Source organism: Staurois parvus, unplaced genomic scaffold, assembly GCF_062004578.1.
Source record: "Staurois parvus isolate SC_StPar_1 unplaced genomic scaffold, SC_StPar_1.0 ptg000216l, whole genome shotgun sequence".
Taxonomy (NCBI): Eukaryota; Metazoa; Chordata; class Amphibia; order Anura; family Ranidae; genus Staurois; species Staurois parvus.
Window position 1 is genome coordinate 3,505,448 of NW_028318012.1, and position 22,512 is coordinate 3,527,959.

At 42.2% G+C, this 22,512-nt stretch overlaps 1 non-coding gene across 1 annotated transcript; it reads left to right on the forward strand.

The window, feature by feature from the left end:
• The first annotated feature begins 999 nt into the window (after window positions 1–999).
• Window positions 1,000–1,104, forward strand: LOC149460949 (U6 spliceosomal RNA). Its single transcript, XR_016312985.1, has one exon. It is a non-coding gene; the product is annotated as a U6 spliceosomal RNA (small nuclear RNA).
• Window positions 1,105–22,512: the final 21,408 nt, after the last annotated feature.

Sequence of the window (22,512 nt, forward strand, 5' to 3'; positions counted from 1 at the left end):
GACCAATAAGGAGGCTTACAAGACTGAAACAGTAAAGCTGACCTTGACTTTTAAAGGAAAAAAGTTTTGCCTGTTAATAATATGTATGGAAATGCTTGTTAGTGGACTTTTTTTCAGCCTACGTAAAATATTTTATGTACTGATAAGAGTCTGCACATGTTCCCAAGTATCCAAACGTAGCTGTTATATATGACTTACTTTCATTTTTTGTTGAAGCGGAGTTCCATCCAAAGTGGAAGCTCCGCTTATCTGCCTCCTCCCTCCCCTTTCTGCTGCCACATTTGGCACCTTTTATATGTGGAGGGGGTAACCTGGTTTTGACAGGTACCCTCTCCCTCTTTGGGCTCAGTTCGACCCCCCACAGCCCTCTCGTAAACTCAACAGAGGACTGGGGCCCATTCACAAAGCACAGCGCGCTTCACGCATGCGCAGTAGGAAACCGACACTGAAGCTGCAAGGCTTCACTGCCTGTTTCTATTAGTAAAGATGGTGGTGCCAGAACCCAACAGCCAATTGAAGAATCGGCTAGGGGTGAGGACACTGCTGGATGCCTGGACAGATAAGTGCCCTAGTATTAAAAGTCAGCAGCTACAGTATTTGTTTTTTTGGGGGGGCAGGAGCTGGAACTCCACTTTAATTGTGCAAAAAAAATTGAATTGGAAGTTTGAAGGAAACAATATTTTGGAATATGTTTTATTATGATCAGAAATGAAAAAATATAAATGTAATTTATTTTTTTTAATGGGGAAAATATGAATTTTTTTACTGCCAGCAGACAGCAATTCAAGATACCTTTTCAAATGTCTATCACTCTATTCTTATGTCTTCTTTCAAATGTCTATCACTCTATGCTGTTGGTTACAGAGCTGAAAGCTGAAATTTACACACACAACTGTTTAGGGAGAGATTGCTGCTGAAAGTTTGATTTTTGTTTACTTGTACAATCCTTTTCCTTGAGTACAACCAAGCCAGGTTCCAATTATTTGCTAGTGTCCGAAGGTGCTTGCTTTGGCAGCACATATACTAATATTGGAATGTTACAGAGAAGATTAGTATGGCCTGTGCAAGGATGGCACACAAATTCGTGAAGTTCTCCATAAAAAATTGTGTCATCAGGTGTTACCTGTACTCAGGTGGCTTAAGGTTGAGCCCACGTATGAGGCCACCTTAGGAGTGTTGCCATTTTAAATCCTTCCAGGCTGGAGGATGAGTTAATTTCCTTCCTGGTAGGTTCTCTTAAATAGTGTGGGTTGAGTCTAGAGTAGGTCTTTTGTTGCTGGCCATGGGAAGGAGAGCCATGATGGGGAGCAACATCTAGAGCAGAGACTTCACCCAGTCCCTTCCCCCTGAAGGGGTTCTCCTTGAGATGGGCACAAGGGATACCTTACCAATTCTATGGAGCTAATGACTGCCTATGGGCCTATGGAGAGAATCCTTTATTGTGAATTGTGTTTGGTCCAAGGCCTGAGTGACTGTTATATATTGCAAATATTCAGTGAATAAGAAGTTTGTCTACATGTGGCTTCTGTGTGAGGCCTTCAGGTAATGCAATAGATGCAGTGAGAGAGTAAAAGTTCAGTGATGCCATCTGGCTGTCGAGGCCTGAGAGAAGCTGGGTCAATATCTTGATACCCCTGGGAATAAGGGAGTACAGCTGCGCAACCAAGAAGGTGGGCAGAGGATCAGGTCACCAGCCCCCACCTGTGCATCAAGCGGAAGAGAGAGTAAAGCCTTGCGTGGAGCCCCAGATCGAGGGAGATTATAAGTGGTCTTGTATGTCTTCCATTTTCTAATTATTGCTCCCACAGTTGATTTGTTCACACCAAGCTGCTGTCCTTTTGCAGATTCAGTCTTCCCAGCCTGGTGCAGGTCTACAATTTTGTTTCTGGTGTCCTTCGACAGCTCTTTGGTCTTCACCATAGTGGAGTTTGGAGTGTGACTGTTTAAGGTTGTGGACAGGTGTCTTTTATACTGATAACAAGTTCAAACAAGTGCCATTGATACAGATAATGAGTGCAAGACAGAGGAGCCTCTTAAAGAAGAAGGTACAGGTCTGTGAGAGCCAGAAATCTTGCTTGTTTGTAGGTGACCAAATACTTATTTTCCACCATAATTTGCAAATAAATTCTTTCCAAATCAGCCAATGTGATTACCTGGATTTTTTTTCTCATTTTGTCTCTCATAGTTGAGGTCTACCTATGATGCCAATTACAGGCCTCTCTCATCTTTTTAAGTGGGAGAACTTGCACAATTGGTGGCTGACTAAATACTTTTTTGCCCCACTGTATATCTAACAGCTTCTGTATTACTCAGGCTTATATCTTAAAGGGTGAGATTCTGGAGGAAGCCCATTCTACTAAAAGTGTTGGGACTTCTTGGGCTATTCATCATCAGGCTTCAGTATTATCAAGTGGATATTCCTGCCTCTGAGGACATTTCTTTCAGTTTGCGTGCTTTGCAAATGGCTGTGTGATATACTTACTTTTTGGGGGTTTGTGATTGGTAGTTGGTTCCTGAGTGCCCTTCCCTCATTTCATTGCTTTAGGACATCCCTATATGAATTCTGTGTTTCCAGATGTATGAAAAAGAAAAAAAGTAGAATATTTGGTTACCTGGAAAAATCCTTTTATTCAAGTACATTACAGGACACAGGGATCCCGCCCCTCTTGCTGTAGATTCATGGCTTGCTACAAAAAATTGGAGCCTAGCCTGACAGGGAACTGTCTGTCAAGGTCCTACCTTTCCTCAGAGATTGTGTTGCTCCATGTGCTGGCATCCATCTTAAGTTCCTGCAAAGCATGGTGGGAGCCTTTATGCTTTCAGGCCTCTGCGGCTCCTCCTCCAGAAGGGTGTGGCTGATCACATTTAAGCCTGCTGTCTGCAGTTGCTCTTTGCATTCGTGTCCTGTATGTTCCTTTGCAGCCAACTCTTGTTCTGTTCTCGTTGCTCTCCTGGTAACCAACTCGGCTTGGACAAAACTATTCTCTGCTTTATCCCATTAACTGACCTCCCGTTGCTGAACCCGGCCCGTGACCTGAGTATTCTTGTCTACCATCTTGTACTGTTTGCTCCGTTGTTATCGACCCGGCCTGTCCGACCACGCTATACGTTTTCCATCTGGCCCCCACCAGCTGTACGCCATTGGTGGCAGTCGTTACCGCAGCTGGGGTTACTTGGGGGCTGCGACCTGGTCTCAGGCTGCATCAAGTCCATCCCCAACATCAGGGGCCCTGGTGAAGGGCAGCCTGGGGCTTAGACTCCGCGCCCTGAGGGACTCTGGTCTGTGAGTAGCGGCTGTCGTCAGTCGCTGCATGACCTTACCATTAGGCCTGCGTGTAGCGTTGAGCACAAACTGTCTCCCGTCGATGAGTGGCTTTGGTGAGCATCAGCATTGTAACTGAAGACTGCTGGAGCTCTCCGAAACCACCCAGCGGTGGGAGATGGCTTGCACTCCACGCTGAGAGTTCCAACATCACTCTCCGGCTGATTCCCTAACAAAGTCTGCAGTTACCAGCCACTTGCCTGCCGATCTCTGCACACAGTCCAGCCGCTTCCCTGCTGAACTCTGCAAGATGGAACCAGTTTTCTGGAGATCTTCCATACCGACATGTATGCCTATTTTACATATACAGTGAGTGCAGTTTTGTCTAACAGCCTACATTTAGATGGGTGCACCCTCTCTCTGTTCACTTTCCATTCATTTATTAGTTTACTCAGGACCTGTATTTGAGGAGCAGCACTATCTTTATCCCCTTTTTGGTATCTGTACAACAGATAATTTATGCTTATCCACCAATCCTCAACAGTGACCTCCCTCACCCCCATCTGTTTTCCTTCGCCCCTCCCCCCACCTGGTCTCCCTTGGTGGATATCCTCCACATCTAGAAGTAACAAGCAGCACTATAGTTTTCATCTTTGTCCCTGTAGTGAGTAGGGACTAGTAAGTTGATCTAATACATGGATATTTGTTGTGGTGGCTGCAGTAGTTTTCCTTTTTAGGCTTTCCTCCTTTTATATTCACCTGGTGATTTGGTTAATAGATCTGTTGTTTTTCAAAAGAACAAGCTGTCCTACGGATGTAGTAGTTAGAAGGTTGAGATAAACCATTTAACACTGACATGGGTGTTTACAATTATCAGTTTTTATTTATGTAAAACCTTTATCCCAAAAGGAGAAAAACTATTTGCTGCAACTGCTTATAAAGTGTTAGATGGATTTAAGCTTCAGTTCAGCTTATTATAGCTTATTATATTATAGTGTATTTAAAACTGCTAGTACATCTAACACTCTCTTCCCCCCAGATCAACAATGCTGCTGTTCAAAGGTACCCCCTGTGCTTCTTCATCCAGAGTGGGGGCACTCTAATGCAAGAGGTGTGTTACTGGCCAGATCACCAGGAGAAAACAGAGGGGGGAAAAGACTCACAAATGCAGCCACCATATTTAATGATTAGTAAGCTGCAATATATTACATATTTTTTGTTTTGGCTTCAATATCGCTTTAAGTACCTGAAGTTGACCTTGTATCAGCCTCTGGCAGTTACTGTACAGCAGGGCAAGTGTATGAGGAAGAAGAAACACAAGCAGCTAATTAGTTCATGTGCTGACAACAAGAAGCTTGCTGATAGGAGATGAAAGCAAAGCGACAGAGATATAAGAATATGTGAACCCAACAATTCATATTCCTGATATGTGTCGGCTGTACCATGTACTTGTATGAAAAAAGTATCCTGTTCTCATTTAGATTGTAAGCTCCCAGGATCAGGGCCCTCCCAACCCTCTTGTATTGAACTGTATTGTTGCTGTATTGTCTCCCATTATATTGTAAAGCGCTGAGCAAACTGTTGGCGCTATATAAATCCTGTATAATAATAATAATAATTGTGTTGCTTCCTTTGTGTGAAATCCCTGGTGTTCCTGCAAGTCCCTCTGCTCCCCTATTAAAAGCTGACTACACTGGGCATGAGAGCACAACGGGGTCAGTTTTCTGGCTGTGTTGGGTACACAGCTTGCTCTCCTCCAACGATCAGACTTGTCCTGACACCCCCCCCCCCCCCCCCCCCCGGCATAGCTATTCATTTTAGTGTTTTAGTGCACTGCTGTCTCTCCTCCTCCAGCTCTCTATGCAGCCAAGAACAGAGGGAATGTGATCAATATGAAAAAGGAGAAAAAAAGCATTTTATAGCGCATTAATGTTTTTTATATCTAAACATAAATGTTTTGCCTTTCATTTCTGTTTTAGACTGAATGGGTTGTTTAAGCTGAAGGTTTATAATTACTTTAACTCATAAATGAGCTGCTTCTTTCATTGTCCAGTCACAGGCTGGGGCAAGGACCAAGTTGACATGGGCTCAGAGGAAGTGGGTTGAATGATGCTGACCTTTTGGACATCTAGCGGCAGAAAAAAGTACTGTGGGGGGGCATCTGAAGCCAATTATTGCAGGAGAATGTAGTTTTATATTATATATTAATGGGTTATTTGTTTTTAGATTGTTATTTTCTGGAGTTCTACTTTAACCCAAAAAAAAGAGTAATTAATGCATATTGTTATTTATTTATTGTAATAATCTGGTAATAAAAGTTTACAATACTAAAGCAGCTTGCGCTTTGTTTTCTGCAATTATTTATTTTGATATCTAAATTTTTTATGCATGACTCAAATTTACCACTAGAACAAATTACTGTGGGCTTTTTTTTAGTTATAGTAAGCACCAATTTTGAGGGTGCTTACAATTTTATGTTCTAGAAATTTATACTGGTAAACTAATAAAATAATACAAAAAAAAATTGAACAGAATTCACCAGAACTTACAGGAAAATCGTTCCACATATAAGAAATGCAGCTGTTACAAGCAAATTTCCTGCATGAACACATGTTCTCCCCGTGATTACTTTGGATCTAATATCACATAAAATTGGCTACTTTAATGGAACAGAAGTTATTTGATCTCAGCGTACTTTTCGGGCCTCCCAGGATGTTCAAACAAGAAGAGCGACGGGAGAAGCTGAAGAAGCACTTTATACAAAGTTTAGGTAAACCGTGCAGACTGGGTAGCCACAATGATCTGTAGCTTTTGTCACATATAACATGCTTTTTTTCTGAGAAGGCTAAGGAATTACAGGAATATAAGCAATGTGCTTATTACTATAAAATATCGCTACTAAACTATTTCTGTCTTCCACAAAGCCAAACTCTTTTTATGTCATATATATATATATATATATATATATATATATATATATATATACAGTGTATATACTGCTCGAAAATATTAAAGAAACACTTTGAAAATACATCAGATCTCAATGAGGAAAAATCTCAGGCTGGATATCTATATGGACTGGGTAATGTGTTAGGAACGTAAGGATGCCCCATCGTTTGATGGAAATTAAAATGATCAACCTACAGAGGACTGAATTCAAAGACACCCCGAAAATCGAAGTGAAATAAATGATGCAGCAGGCTAGTCCATTTTGCTGAGATTTAATTGCAGCAACTCAGAACGGTACTCAGTAGCTTGTATGGTCCCCACGTGCTTATATGCATGCCTGACAATGTCAGGGAATGCTCCTAATGAGACAACAGATGGTGTCCTGGGGTATTTCCTCCCAGATCTGGACCAGGGCATCACTGAGCTCTTGGACAGTCTGCGGTGCAACCTAACGGCGTCAGATGGACCAAAACATGATATCCCAGAGGTGTTCTATTGGATTTAGGTCAGTCGAGCGTGGGGGCCATTCAATGGTATCAATTCCTTCATCCTCCAGGAACTGCCTGCATACTCTTGCCTCATAAGGCCGGGCATTGTCGTGCACCAGGAGGAATCCAGGACCCACTGCACCAGTGTAGGGTGTGACAATGGGTCCAAGGATTTCATCCCAATACCTAATGGCAGTCAAGGTGCCATTGGCTAGCCTGTAGAGGTCTGCGTGTCCCTCCATGGATATGCCTCCCCAGACTATCACTGACACATTACCAAAACGGTCATGCTGAACGATGTTACAGGCAGCATAATGCTTTCCACGGCTTCTCCAGACCCTTTCACGTCTGTCACATGTACTCAGGGTGAACCTGCTCTCATCTGTGAAAAGCACAGGGTGCCAGTGGTGGACCTGCCAATTCTGGTGTTCAATGGCAAATGCCAATCGAGCTCTATGGTGCCGGGCGGTGATCACAGGGCCCAACAGAGCATGTCAGGCCCTCAGGCCACCCTCATGAAGTCTGCTTCTGATTGTTTGGTTGGAGACATTCACACCAGTGGCCTGCTGGAGGTCATTTTGTATGGCTCTGGCAGTGCTCATTCTGTTCCTCCTTGCACAAAAGAGCAGATACCAGTCCTGCTGATGGGTTAAGGACCTTCTACAGCCCTCTCCAACTCTCCTAGAGTAACTGCCTGTCTCCTGGAATCTCCTGGAATACTCTTGAGACTGTGCTGGCAGACACAACAAACTGTCTGGAAATGGCACATATCAATGTGCCATCCTGGAGGAGTTGGACTGCCTGTGCAACCTCTGTAGGGTCCAGGTATTGCCTCATGCTGCCAGTAACAAATCCAAAATATCATTGACCTCCATCTGAAAACCCATTCCTGTTTTGGGGGCCGTCTCATTTTTGCCCATCTAGTGCGCCTGTTGTTAATTTCATTGACACCAAAGCAGCTGAAACTAATTAACAACTCCTCTGCTACTCAACTTACCAGGTCAATATCCCAGGTGTATAAAATCAAGCACCTAGGCAGGCAGATTGCTTCTACAAACATTTGTGAAAGAATGGATTGCTCTCAGGAGCTCAGAGAATTCAGGCGTGGTATCGTGATAGGTTACTACCTGTGCAAAGTCCATCCATGAAATTTCCTTGCTACTAAATATTCCATGGTCAGCCATTAGTGGTATTATAGCAAAGTAGATGCAGTTGGGAACAACAGTGGCAGGCCACGTAAAATGACAGAGCGGGGTTAGCGCATGCTGAAGTGCACAGGGCACAGAAGTCGCCAACTGTCTGCAGAGTCAATAGCTAAAGACCTCCAAACTTTATGTGGCCTTTAGATTAGCACAACAACAGTGCGTAGAGAGCTTCATGGAATGGGTTTCCATGGCTGAGCAGCTGCATCCAAGCCTTACATCACCAAGTGCAATGCAAAGCATTGGATGCAGTGCTGTAAAGCATGCCATCACTGGACTCTAGAGCAGTGGAGATGTGTTCTCTAGAGTGACAAATCACACTTCTCTGTCTGGCAATCCAATGGCTGTGTCTGGGTTTGGCAGTTGCCAGGAGAACGGTACTTGCCTGACTGCATTGTGCCAACTGTAAAGTTTGGTGGAGGGAGGATTATGGTGTGGGGTTGTTTTTCAGGGGTGGGGCTTGGCCCCTTAGTTTCAGTGAATGGAACTCTTAAGGCATCAGCATACCAAGACATTTTGGACAATTTCATGCTCCCAACTTTGTAGGAGCAGTTTAGGGATGGTCCCTTCCTGTTCCAACATGACTGCGCACAAGTGCACAAAGCAAGGTCCATAGACATAGATGAGAAAGTTTGGGGTGGTGGAACTTGACTGGCCTTCACAGAGTCCCGACTTCAACCTGATAGAACACTTTTGGGATTAATTAGAGCGGAGACTGCAAGCCAGGTGTTCTTGTCCTACATCAGTGCCTGACCTCACAAATGTGCTTCTGGAAGAATGATCAAACATTCCCATAGACACACTTCTAAACCTTGTGGACAGCCTTCCCAGAAGAGTTGATGCTGTTATAGTTGCAAAGGGCGGGCGACTTAATATTGAACCCTAGGGACTAAGACTGGGATGCCATTAAAGTTCATCTGCGTGTAAAGGCAGGCGTCTTAATACTTATATACTATATATATATATATATTTTTTTTTCCCCCACAATTATTTAATTATTTATTTTACTTTCATTACACTGAAGGGCATGTACAGTGTTTCTGAATTATATATATATATATATATATATATATATATATATATAATTTTTTCTGATAAATGTGAAACACAGCATATACATATTTGAAATTTTCCAGGATCTGCCAAATCCTAGGCAGCAGCTTCTGCCTTTCAGAAGATTGCCTTTATGCTATGCCATGAATAGTCACAATAGCCTATGTTTAATATATATATATATATATATATATATATATACAGTCAGGTCCATAAATATTGGGACATCGACATAATTCTAACATTTTTGGCTCTATACACCACCACAATGGATTTGAAATGAAACAAACAAGATGTGCTTTAACTGAAGACTGTCAGCTTTAATTTGAGGGTATTTACATCCAAATCAGGTGAACGGTGTAGGAATTACAACAGTTTGCATATGTGCCTCCCACTTGTTAAGGGACCAAAAGTAATGGGACAATTGGCTTCTCAGCTATTCCATGGCCAGTGTGTGTTATTCCCTTATTATCCCAATTACAATGAGCAGATAAAAGGTCCAGAGTTCATTTCAAGTGTGCTGTTTGCACTTGGAATCTGTTGCTGTCAACTCTCAAGATGAGATCCAAAGAGCTGTCACTATCAGTGAAGCAAGCCATCATTAGGCTGAAAAAAACAAAACAAACCCATCAGAGAGATAGAAAAAACATTAGCCGTGGCTAAAACAACTGTTTAGAACATTCCTAAAAAGAAGTAACGCACCGGTGAGCTCAGCAACACCAAAAGACCCGGAAGACCACGGAAAACAACTGTGGTGGATGATCGAAGAATTCTTTCCTTGGTGAAGAAAACACCCTTCACAACAGTTGGCCAGATCAAGAACACTCTCCAGGAGGTAGGTGTATGTGTGTCAAAGTCAACAATCAAGAGAAGACTTCACCAGAGTGAATGCAGAGGGTTCACCACAAGATGTAAACCATTGGTGAGCCTCAAAAACAGGAAGGCCAGATTAGAGTTTGCCAAACGACATCTAAAAAAGCCTTCACAGTTCTGGAACAACATCCTATGGACAGATGAGACCAAGATCAACTTGTACCCGAGTGATGGGAAGAGAAGAGTATGGAGAAGGAAAGGAACTGCTCATGATCCTAAGCATACCACCTCATCAGTGAAGCATGGTGGTGGTCATGGCGTGGGCATGTATGGCTGCCAATGGAACTGGTTCTCTTGTATTTATTGATGATGTGACTGCTGACAAAAGCAGCAGGATGAATTCTGAAGTGTTTTGGGCAATATTATCTGCTCATATTCAGCCAAATGCTTCAGAACTCATTGGACGCCGCTTCACAGTGCAGATGGACAATGACCCAAAGCATACTGCAAAAGCAACCAAAGAGTTTTTTAAGGGAAAGAAGTGGAATGTTATGCAATGGCCAAGTCAATCACCTGACCTGAATCCAATTGAGCATGCATTTCACTTGCTGAAGACAAAACTGAAGGGAAAATGCCACAAGAACAAGCAGGAACTGAAGACAGTTGCAGTAGAGGCCTGGCAGAGCATCACCAGGGATGAAACCCAGCGTCTGGTGATGTCTATGCGTTCCAGACTTCAGGCTGTAATTGACTGCAAAGCATTTGCAACCAAGTATTAAAAAGTGAAAGGTTGATTTATGATTATTATTCTGTCTCATTACTTTTGGTCCCTGAAAAAGTGGGAGGCACATATGCAAACTGTTGTAATTCCTACACCGTTCACCTGATTTGGATGTAAATACCCTCAAATTAAAGCTGACAGTCTGCAGTTAAAGCACATCTTGTTCGTTTCATTTCAAATCCATTGTGGTGGTGTATAGAGCCAAAAATGTTAGAATTGTATCGATGTCCCAATATTTATGGACCTGACTGTATATATATATATATATATATATATATTTATTTATTTATTTTTTTAATATAAAGAATTTAACTTTTATTATACTAATGGGAGAGTGTAGCATTTTTTGTGTATTTTTGATTCATTATGTTATTATGTTCAAGTCCAAATAATAAAATGTAAAAAGTAATTTTTTTAAACTGTGGTAACTGCTGGCAAACCCTAGGCAACAGCTTCTGTCTTTGAGAAGGTTGTTTAACTGCTATGCTGTGAATAGCCCTGATAGGCTATGTTGAATATAGACATATTTAGAAGGAGATAAAATGACACATGCAGCTGAGTGCATTAGAGGCAGACTATGTCTCACTCCTTCTATTGCATCAGGGATCAGAACCAACTATACAACCAAATAGCAACCACCCCAACCAGCAAAGAGCACATGGAAGGGCAAGGCACATCAAAAACAAACAATAATTCATAGCTCACCAGCCAGCCTGCAACAAAACCAAACTGACCCTGTCTAACACACACACAGTTCACATTAAAAACAAGGGGTTTAGTCGCACAACATTGCAAGCATATGTGTAAGCCGCAGTGGCCCCATCGAGGCACCCCCACTGTACTGCCGTCCTAACTTTATAATTTGAGAGTCTCTCAGGTTGGAGAAAATATAGCAGTGGATAGATTAAGGGCAGGTTTGCCTGGAGGAAGCCCACCCATCCTAATGGTATAGGGATACACGGGACATCCAACTAGAGCACAATGTCAGCTGAAGGTATCCGGTGTGTCCCTACACCAACCCATCAGAACCAGCCCAATTAGTCATTAGTATATAGGCAACAGGTATGAAGATAATACTTTCTTCTTATTATTTTTTTAAAAAGCACACAAACTGAGCATCATGATGCACCTGTAAATGTTTATTTGCAAATTCAAGACTTGAACCTCTAGCAACCTCATGAAGAACCCTAGTAGACCTTTCAGTATACCGCTAAAGCAGTGTTTCTCAACTTTTTTTCAGTCAAGGCACCCTTTAAAATTATAAAATTAAGGACAGTCTTGAGGCACCCAACTCTACAATCTGGTGCATCAAGACTCCATTATTTTAAAAGGGCACCTCATTCTAAAATGTGAAAATCTATTCTAATAGTTTTGTATAACACAGCAACATCCACACATGTAGGACACCCAACATTAGAGGTTATTTATTCTTCCAAAGCAAATACTTTTGCACACTGGTACTGAGTAGTATTCCAATTTTTCTCTTCTCCCTTAGTTTTTATCCATCACTAACGGAGATGGGCAAGGGAGGGTCAAACTAGGATGCTGTGCAGGCAGCTGACATCCTCCTTATCAACTGATGATGTCATTGATTGTCAGGAGGCCAGTGGCTAGAAGGTCGTAATGGTGCACAATGAAAACCTATGACTTTGTGTAACTAGAAGACAGGCTTGTTCCACCCGCTGGCTTGTATACAATTTCTGGGCAATTTTTAGACATTTTGCCAAGGCACCCCTGAAGAAACCTCAAGGCACACCAGGGTGCCTGGACACTCTGGTTGAGAAAGGCTGTGCTAAATAAAGAACTAATAAGGACAGAATTTAGATTATTTTACTACAGATAACCTTGAGTTCTTTTTTGTTTGTTTCAATGAATACATAGCTGTTGTTTTTTTTCTAAAACATACAACATTTATGGGTGGATTTACTAAAGGCAAATAGACTGAGCACTTTGCAAACGCACTTGCTCCAGAGCTTAGTAAATGAGATGAAGTTTCACTTTGTAAAGACTACCCAATCACATGCAAGGAAAAATTAAAGAACAACATTTTTGCTTGCACATGATTTGATGATGGAAGTCAGCAGAGCTTCTCCTCATTTATTAAGCACTTGCTCAGTCTATTTGCCTTTAGTAAATCCACCCCATAGAATGTAAAGCAATTAGACAAAATACACTGACACCCCGGTCACATCAAAGCCGATTTTGAAATCGTACGACTTACAGTGATTTCCTTGCAAATTTTGTTTTTGATGCGTTACTTTTCATATATTTTTTTTTCTGCTGTTCTGATATATTCCTGTCTGGATATGTTTTTTTTTTGTGATTTTCTGTGATTTTTTTGTACTTTACCCCAAGCAGACATGCGTTTTTTGTATGAGATTTTTGTATATATTATTATTTAAATTTTGATGATCTAAAAATGTGGCTTCTTAGCCCATATCTTCTTGGGATATTTACTCGCTTTTATCTGTGTTTGTGTGTCGTTATTTAATTTTTCATTTTACTTTTCATTTATAATTTTTTCATAATTATTTTTATTCATTATTCTTTTTTTTCTTTTTTTGTTTCTCTTTTTATTCCACTTCCCTTTCCTTTTTCTTTTCCTCCTTCCTTGTTGTTCTCTGATACAATGGTTTTATATATTTTGTTACAATGTATTAGTAGGCGTATCCTCATGATTCAGGAGTGCTGATTAGGACAGGTGTTCTTTATTAACTAATACCTATATAAGACAGCTCTTTTGTTGTTTTCTTTGCTATGATTAAGCACGAGATCATGTGAAATGTGTTAACAGGTCCTGTATTCATGTCCTGGTGTTTTGTGTGTCCTATGGATCAATAAATATACACTATATTCATCAATCCTCCAGTGTGCGACTGACTCTTCTGCCTGTTGCATCGTGTGTGGTGGCGAGCCAGAGCCTGCACCTGTCGTGGATTGATCTGGATTGCTTGTCTGAGCGGTATACCTCTGTTCTTTGCTCCAGAGCTTAGTATATGAGATGAAGTTTCACTTTGTAAAGAATACCCAATCACATGCAAGAAAAATTTAAAAAACAAAATTTTTGCTTGCACGTGATTTGATGATGGAAGTCAGCAGAGCTTCTCCTCATTTATTAAGCTCTTGAGAAACTGCACTTGCTCAGTCTATTTGCCTTTAGCAAATCCACCCCATAGAATGCACAGCAATTAGACAAAATACATTGACCCCTCGGTCACATCAAAGCCGATTTTGAAATCGCGCGACTTACAGTGAAGTCGCACAATTTCAAAATCGGGTGACCTGCCGATTCCCTTGCAATTTGCATAACATCTGACACAGATGTCTATGCAAATCGCAACAAAAGTAGTGCATGTACTACTTTAGAAATCGGTGCAGTTCTGACCAAGTCCAAGACTCCAAAGACATGCTGGTAGGTTTATTGGCTCCTGTATAAATTGTTCCTAGTATGTGTATGTATGAATGTGAGTTAGGGACCTTAGATTGTACACCCCTTGAGGGTTAGGAACTGATGTGAATGTACAATATATATGTAAAGCGCTGCGTAAATTGACGGCGCTATATAAGTACCTGAAATAAATAAATAAATAAACCGCACCAATATGACAGCTCTATTAGCGGATAATAGGGTGTGACTTGGCATACGATTTCAAAGTTGCCTGGCATGCAAAACGCATGCCAAATCGCACCCGATGTCACCGGGGGCTTAGTCAACTTTATTGGCATTGGAGTTGATTTACTAAGGACAAATAGACTGTGCACTTTGCAAGTGCAGTTGCGCTCATTTTCTTTAGTAAATGTAATGTGGCAAAGCTTCACTTTGCAAAGAATACCCAATCAGGTGCAAGGAGAAAAAACAAACATTTTTGCTTGCACATGATTGGATGATGTAAACCAACAGAGCGTCCCCTCATTTACTAAGCTTTGGGAAAAATAAGTGCAACTTCACTTGAAAAGTGCGCTGTCTATTTGCCTTTAGTAAATCCACCCCATTATCTCCTATTTATGTATTTTATTTATTATTAGTATTTATATAGTGCTGAAAATTTACACAGTGCTTTCAGACAAACTATTTTTTTTACCAATATGGCAATTATTGGGAGGTATGATACACAAGCAATTATGTAGAAGGTAATACAAATGTGTAATAAAGTCCTTAAAGTTCCACAGCGATCACTCCTGTATAGGTTTTCAGACCCTCCGTGACATCTCCTGCCATTATGTTTCACAGTAGGAAGAATGGCCTAGCTATATATAGTTTCATAAATATATACAGTATAATTGCTGCGAGGGTATACAGAACGTTACAGAATCCGCCAGTTCTATCGCATGGGTCTGCTGGTCATCCAGCCTTTGCTTATGATTCAAGAAAATGTACAAAGCTAAATAAATCAGATAAATGCAGCCCAGTCCACACATATAAACCAGTTGATATTTATTTTAAGAAGAGCCCGGTCGGCGTGATGATGAAACGCTGTGTCTTGTAGCTGAGATTGCCAGATAATGAACCATTTCTGTTTTTATATATTTCAACTGTTCTTTAATAACTCCTCAGTGATCCTCGCAGTGTGAAGACATACAGTTATCCTTTAAACTAAATCCATTATTCCACACCAGTGCATTTCATTTATAAGCTGAAACATTTATTGATGTGGTCGGCAAAAGGCACAGAACCTGTCATTTCGTTTGTGAGGTGGCACGGCGAGGTCACATGACCGGCTGGTTTTATTGCTATCGACAAAACTTTGCAACTTATTCCAGGAGAATGACGGGGAACGAAATCTGATCGTTACTTATTTATACCGGAAAGACGCTTTGAGGGAGTGGATTGTTAACGGGGAATAAACGCATTTTGCTAGACTGTTAAATTCTTATCAGAGTCCTGCTCCTTCACGGCAGACGGCGAAGGTAATAGGTATCGCAATACAAATGTGATAATGTGTTTGGAAACCCGACTTTTGGAATACAGTCAGGGGTGGACTGACAACTCATGGGGCCCCCGGGCAATAGGGGTTCATGGGGCCCCTGTGTCCTTGCCCAAACTCAAAAAAACCTATGAAAAAGGTACCGGGGCATCTCATGGGGGCCCCCTACTGACCCCGGGCCCTCGGGCAGTGCCCGAGTTTCCAAATGGTCAGTCCGCCCCTGAATACAATATTTTCTGATGATGTGTCGTAATTGAAGGTGTGATTTAAAGCATATTTCCACTTTTGCAGTAAAATTGGGATTAAACTCACTTTATACAGTATTTCTTACATGCCCCCATTTACATAGCATAGCTAGAAAAAATTAAAACTGCAGCTTACCTTTTTTAGAAGCTTTATTCTGGACCCTCCCGCAATGAAAAATCGTACATAGTTCTCTTTGTTTATGAGGGGGCTGGGCAGCTGTGTTTGCCATAATTGCAGCAGAATTCTGAGATAACCCTGACTACTTTTAAAGTGGTTCTAAAGGCTGAAGGTAAAAAACCTTCAGTATGCAGCTCCCCCCCCCCCCCCGCCCCTCCTAATTCTCATTAATGAAAAAAGTAAGAAGTAGCCTACTGACCAAATGTCTGTACTCTCTCTTATATATGTTCACTAGTGAATTACTATATAAGAGAGGATACAGACATTTGGTCAATTAGCTCTGAGGAAGAGGCAAGTCCTTGAAATGCGTCAGCCTGTTGGAGGTCCTGAGCTCCCATTACAGACAGACACATAGTGCAAATTGGACAGAGCAGTTCTTTCACAATGTACCTTTGACTGCATTGTGAGTGCAATACCTACTTTTTTCATTAAACATAAAATAAAGTGCAGCGCTAAACATATATAGATAATGACATGTATTCAATCAGTTCGATCAATAAAAAGTCCTCCTCAATTAGGTGACAGAGATTAGGTGCTCAAGTATGCAGGTGACTTAGGTATTCAGGTGACTTGGTTCAGGTATCCGTGCACGAAAGTGATAAAGCAATGCGCACTCACCAGACCCGCATAAAATATGCGCCTTTGTGTATAAATGATCCAGATGTCATCCGATACTGGGTGGTCCTCCCTCAGCTGTGTATGAGGCTGATGATCCTCTCCACTTAGGGGTCCCCCTGGTGTTGGACGTTAAAGGATCTGGTCTGGGTCCCTCCGGTGTATCCAGGAGCAGGTCTGCAAATTAGAGTGCTCCCCCTCCTTGCTGTTCCTTCACATGTGTGTTTCTCTGTGCTCAGAGAAACACACATGTGAAGGAACAGCAAGGAGGGGGAGCACTCTAATTTGCAGACCTGCTCCTGGATACACCGGAGGGACCCAGACCAGATCCTTTAACGTCCAACACCAGGGGGACCCCTAAGTGGAGAGGATCATCAGCCTCATACACAGCTGAGGGAGGACCACCCAGTATCGGATGACATCTGGATCATTTATACACAAAGGCGCATATTTTATGCGGGTCTGGTGAGTGCGCATTGCTTTATCACTTTCGTGCACGGATACCTGAACCAAGTCACCTGAATACCTAAGTCACCTGCATACTTGAGCACCTAATCTCTGTCACCTAATTGAGGAGGACTTTTTATTGATCGAACTGATTGAATACATGTCATTATCTATATATGTTTAGCGCTGCACTTTATTTTATGTTTAGTAAGGTCTTCTAGGGGTTATTGGTACCTCATTCGTGCATAGCAGCTTTACAATTGTTTAGTACTAAGGCGTTTCTCTCCAGTCACTTTCTACTTTTTTCATTAATAAATAAATTTTTAAAGGTAATGCACTAGGCCGGTGCACCCTCTGTTTATTTTTATCTTTACTCAGTATATGTGGACTTCCCCGGTCCTTTGAGGGCAGCAAGGCGTGCATACCCCAAGAAACTCGTGATGTTGTTCTATCCATACAGAGTCCAACCCTAAGCACAGGAGTATATGGGTTTTACCACCATCTTCTTCTCTCCTAATACTTACCTGAGTCTGATCTCGATCCAGCACTCTGTGTCTCTCCAGGGGCTCTCCCTCCTCATTGGCCCAGATATAGCAACAGGAGCCATTGGCTGCTGCTGCTGTCAATAACAGCCAGCTAGGAGGGGGCAGGAGGGAGAGGCCAAGCCATGCACTATGGACACACAGAGTAGATGGGGAGCGAGCTCGCAAGCAACTTGCAATGGAGGCACTCATGGGGGCAGGAGTCTGGAGCACCTGCAGGGGACCTGCGAAGACGAGGATCAGGGCTGATCAGTGCAAAACCTTTAAGCGCACAGAGCAGAAAAGTATGACACGTTTGTTATTTTAATAAAAAAAAACAAAAACATTTACAACCACTTTAAGATATAAGTGAACCCTCACCCTGTAAAACAACGCATTCAGATTAAATGAAAGGCAAAATGTTTGTGTATAATATTTATATATATATATACTGTATATATACAGGGCCGTGGATAAGGGGGTACCACCGGTCCTCCTGTATGGGGCCCAGCCAGCAGGGGAGGCCAGGCAGCTGGGTGAATTGTATGTGTGTAGGGAGGGTGATCGGCATGGTGGGGGGGCAATTACTGGAACCGATCCTCTGTATAGCTCTCTCTTCAGCATCTGAAAGCTGGACTCATCTCCTCTCCCTCCCTGGTTTTCAGCTGCTGCAGAGAGAGCCATACAGGGAATTGCTTCCATTAATCCCCCCCCCCCCGCCCACCATGCTGATCACCCTCCCTGTGCACACCTGATTCACCCAACTGCCTGGGCCCCCACAGTGTCTGCTTCCCTCCTCCCCAAGGCAGCTACAAGCACACAATAGGATCCTTCAGAATGGAGAATGGGGGAAGGGCCCGATAAATATGTCACATTTACCAACCCCCTTCCTTTCCTGAATGAACACAATGAGTGATTGGTACCAACCACTCAGTGTGTTCATTCATAACTGAAACATAATGAACTGTGTGTATTGTTTTTTTTTAATGGGGCCTTGTCAGGTTGGCTATATGGGGCCCCGTGGTTTCTAACATCAGCCCTGTATATATATCATATAACATATATATATAACATATATATCATATAACATAATCTCTATCTGAGAATAGAGATTATGTGATCAGTTATTTAAAAAAAAGAGAAAAAGGTATTTAGAATGTTTATATATATATATATATATATATATATATATATATATATATAAACATTCTAAATACCTTTTTCTTTTTTTTTTAAATAACTGATCACATAATCTCTATTCTCAGATACATATCCGGCTTAGAGAGGTAAGTGCGGAGTAGCAGCTGTGAACTGATCTTCCCAGTGAATGGCTGTGCAGGTTGGCATGTCAGCACAAGTCTGACCATTGGAGGACAGGCAGACTGTTCTCCCAGGACAGCCAGAAAACTGTCCACACTGGGAAGTATATGTTTCTATGTCTAGCATGGTAGCTTTTTAATAGGAAAGCAGAGGGACTGGCAGGATCACCAGGTATTTCACATAAAGGAAGCAATACAAAGAGAGCAGCAGCTCTGACTGACACAGGGTAAATCACATGACTGGACCAGAGATGCCTGAAAATAGGTATGTACAGAGGTGTCCCTAGGCAGGTGCGGGGGGGGGGGGCCACACTGGGTGACACCTACCGCACGGGGTGACACGGGACCCACTCCACCAAAAGGTAAGTTGTAAAGCAAGCCCAAGATCCCCACAGAATGGATCGGAACTGCGGATTGAGCATAACGGTTCGGAGTCCGATCCATTATGCTCCCCATTCCACAGATCAGATCAGGCAGCACAGCGATCCGGTGCCCGCTGTGTCCTCCGGACACAGTGAAACACCGATCGGACAGGACCTCTGTACAAGGTCCGATCATGTGATCACTGATTGGCCAATCAGTGATCACAAGCAAAGTAGTAAGCAAGATGTCACTTGTGACATCATTGCTTACTACATGTGAAATCTGTGAATGATCACAGAGGACACATGGTACAAGGCTATTCACAACAAACTTGTACCATGTGACAAGCTGTGACCAATCACAGCTCAATCAGTATTTATCAATGGCTGCAAGAATGCAGACAGAGAGAAAGAGAAATGATTGCTTTTACATTCTATATGGGTGTAAAAGCAATCAGTGGAAATAAAAAAAAAAAAATCTTCATCACCCCACACAAGTAGTACAGTGTCACCATGGTGACAGTATGTAAAAAAAAAACAAAAAAAAACATAAATAAAAAAAAAATAAAAATGTAAAAAAAATATTTAAAAATTATAATTTTTGGTTATAAAATAATTTGGCTTTTTTTTTTTACTAAAAATATAACGGAATACATTTTGGCCAAGATTTATGATGAAAGATTATTTATTTGCAAAATTTTATAAGAAAAACACTTTTTTTCAAACTTTTTGGACTTTTTCATTTACATAGCAAAAAAAATAAAAATCCCAGTGGTGAATAAATACCACCAAAAAAAAGCTTTATCTGTCTTAAGCAAATGGTAAAAAATTCATATGAGTACAGTATTGCATGACCGCGCAATTGTCATTCAAAGTGTGATAGCGCTGAAAGCTGAAAATTGCCCTGGACAGGAAGTGGTTAAAAAACATTGCCACAAGCTCGATGCTTGTGTGTAACACATTTTCCTGAAACGCACAACAAATGTCTGTTTTCTGTGCGTTTTGTTGCATGTTCAGGAACTGTCAAGTGTGAATGTGGCCTAACTCCTGATGTTCCTTCTGAGTTCTCCTGAAGCCCACAGAAGCAAAACGTCAGTGGTAGGATTTGTTTCTTACCTTAGCTCTGACCTTTTTGCAGCATGTTTCTTTTTCTTTTATTGCAGCCAGAAGTAAAAGCCAGGCTCAGGTATATTAGCTTTTTACTTTACACATTTATTGCTGAATTTTGTGTTCTTCCCCGGAGTGGTGTGAACAAGATTGGTAATGTATGTGAGCTGAGTGTGCGTGTGAGTGTGTTTTATTTCCCATCAGGGGAACCACATGGAGCATGTGTAAACATCCAAGAACATGAGGTTAGATGAGATGTCAGTTCGCACATGTTCTGTGGCCAGAGGCATGCTGGGAGATCCAATCTGGGTCTTGTAAGATTGTTCATTCTTCGCTTTTTTATACAAACAGTTTTTCTTGTTGCTCATCTCACTGGAAAGTTGTGTTCCTTTAGATTACAAAGCATTTAAGTTACACATCCAGTTTTTAGAAGTAATATTGATGGCCAGGCTGGCCATTTGCCAGGCCCTTTGTTAAAGTGATACTAAAGGTTCCCCTTTTTTTTGTGGAAAATAACAAACATGTCTATGCTTACCTGCTCTGTGCAGTGGTATTGCACAGAGCAGTCAGGATCCTCCTCTTTTTGGGTCTCCCCACAGTGCTCCTGGCTCCTCCTTTCTGTCAGATGCCCCATAGCAATCAGCTTGCTATGGCAGAACCTGCGCAGGCATGTTCCCAAGCCACTACTCCATGTCTCCATTCACACACAGAGCCGCGGCTTGGTGGAGCCCCTCCTCTCTCCTCATGGGCTCTGAGGAAGAGGCAAGTCCTCAAAACGTGTCAGTCTGTCGGAGGTCCAGAGTTCCCATTACGGACAGACACGTAGTGTGGATTGGACAGAGCTGTTCTTTCATGATATGCCTTTGACTGTTTTGTCATTTTGTGAGTACAATACCTATTTTTATCATTTAATAAATACATTGTTTAAGGCAATGCACTAGGTCGGTGCACCCTCTGTTTGTTTTTCTCTACTCAGTATATTTGGACTTCCCCAGTCATTTGAAGGCAGCAAGGCGTGCATATTCCAAGAAATTCGTGATGTGATCCTATTCATACAGAGTCCCTAAGCTCAGGAGTAGCTACGTTTGCCGTTTCTTTATGGCTGTGATTGACAGCAGAATGGCTCCCATTTGCTGTCTCAGCCAATGAGGAGGCAGAGATCCGGAGCAGCTGAGGCTGTTGTGCACATTGCTGGATCACGTTGGGGCTCAGGTAAGTTTTGAGGGGGCTGCACACAGAAGGTTTTTTTGCCTTGCAGAATGCATAAGGGTAAAAAACCTTCAGCCTTTACAACCACTTTAAAATAACAAATAATCTAAAATTCTATTCAAGGATGTTTTCCTAACTAAAAAATGTCCCTCCTATTGCTCTCAGCCTCCTCCAAATCTCCAAATGTTTTTCTTTGTTGCAGTGATCTGAATTCCTGTTAGAGGGTGGCTACATTCAATCTCCATAGTCCGAGTGTATGTAGGAAGCTAGCCACCCTCTCTTGTTCACTCCAGAAATGGATGTGGGCCTATGGAATTTGTAGTGTATACTGTACAGAGCAGTGCTGCAGAGCAGAGACTGCAACTAACATGCACTGCTCATTTCAGAAATGAATGGGAAAAGGAGAGGCTTGGGAGTTCACAGTGGCCTCTACAAGGAGGCAGAAAAACATAGTAAGAAGCAACCTCATGAAAAATAGATTACAGAGCAACATATTTTGCAAGTGACATCCCTAGCAGGCTACCCCAAGGTGCAAAGTTTAAGTGACAGCTTGGTGTTCATCCTGCAAGGATTGATGGGCCAGAGATCATAGTGGTCCCTGACATATTTTTCTACTAGCTGTCACCAGGTCATGGCCTTTGGGTTTGCCTTACCAAAGAGTCACTGATACAGGGTGGCTAGGTTGAGGGGATAGGATGTGATGAAGGCAGCAGGTTGTTGTCTGGGCAGAGGTCAGGGCAGGCGGTAGGCACAAGAGTTGTCCATGTTTAGGCAGCGGCTGCGGCAGGTAGAAGTTTATTCAGGATCCCAGCAGAGGTTGAGGCAGGTGACAGGCAAGAAAGTAGTCAGAGTCCCACCAGAGGTTGAGGAATTGGACAGGCAAGTGATTAGTCAGGGTCCCAGAAGAGATCAAGGCAGGGGACAGGCAAGAGAGTAGTCAGGGTCCCAGGAGAGGTCAAGGCAGGAACAGTCAAAAGAGTAGTCAGGGTCCTAGCAGGGGTTGAGGCAGGCAAGAGGCTAGTCAAGGTCCAATGAG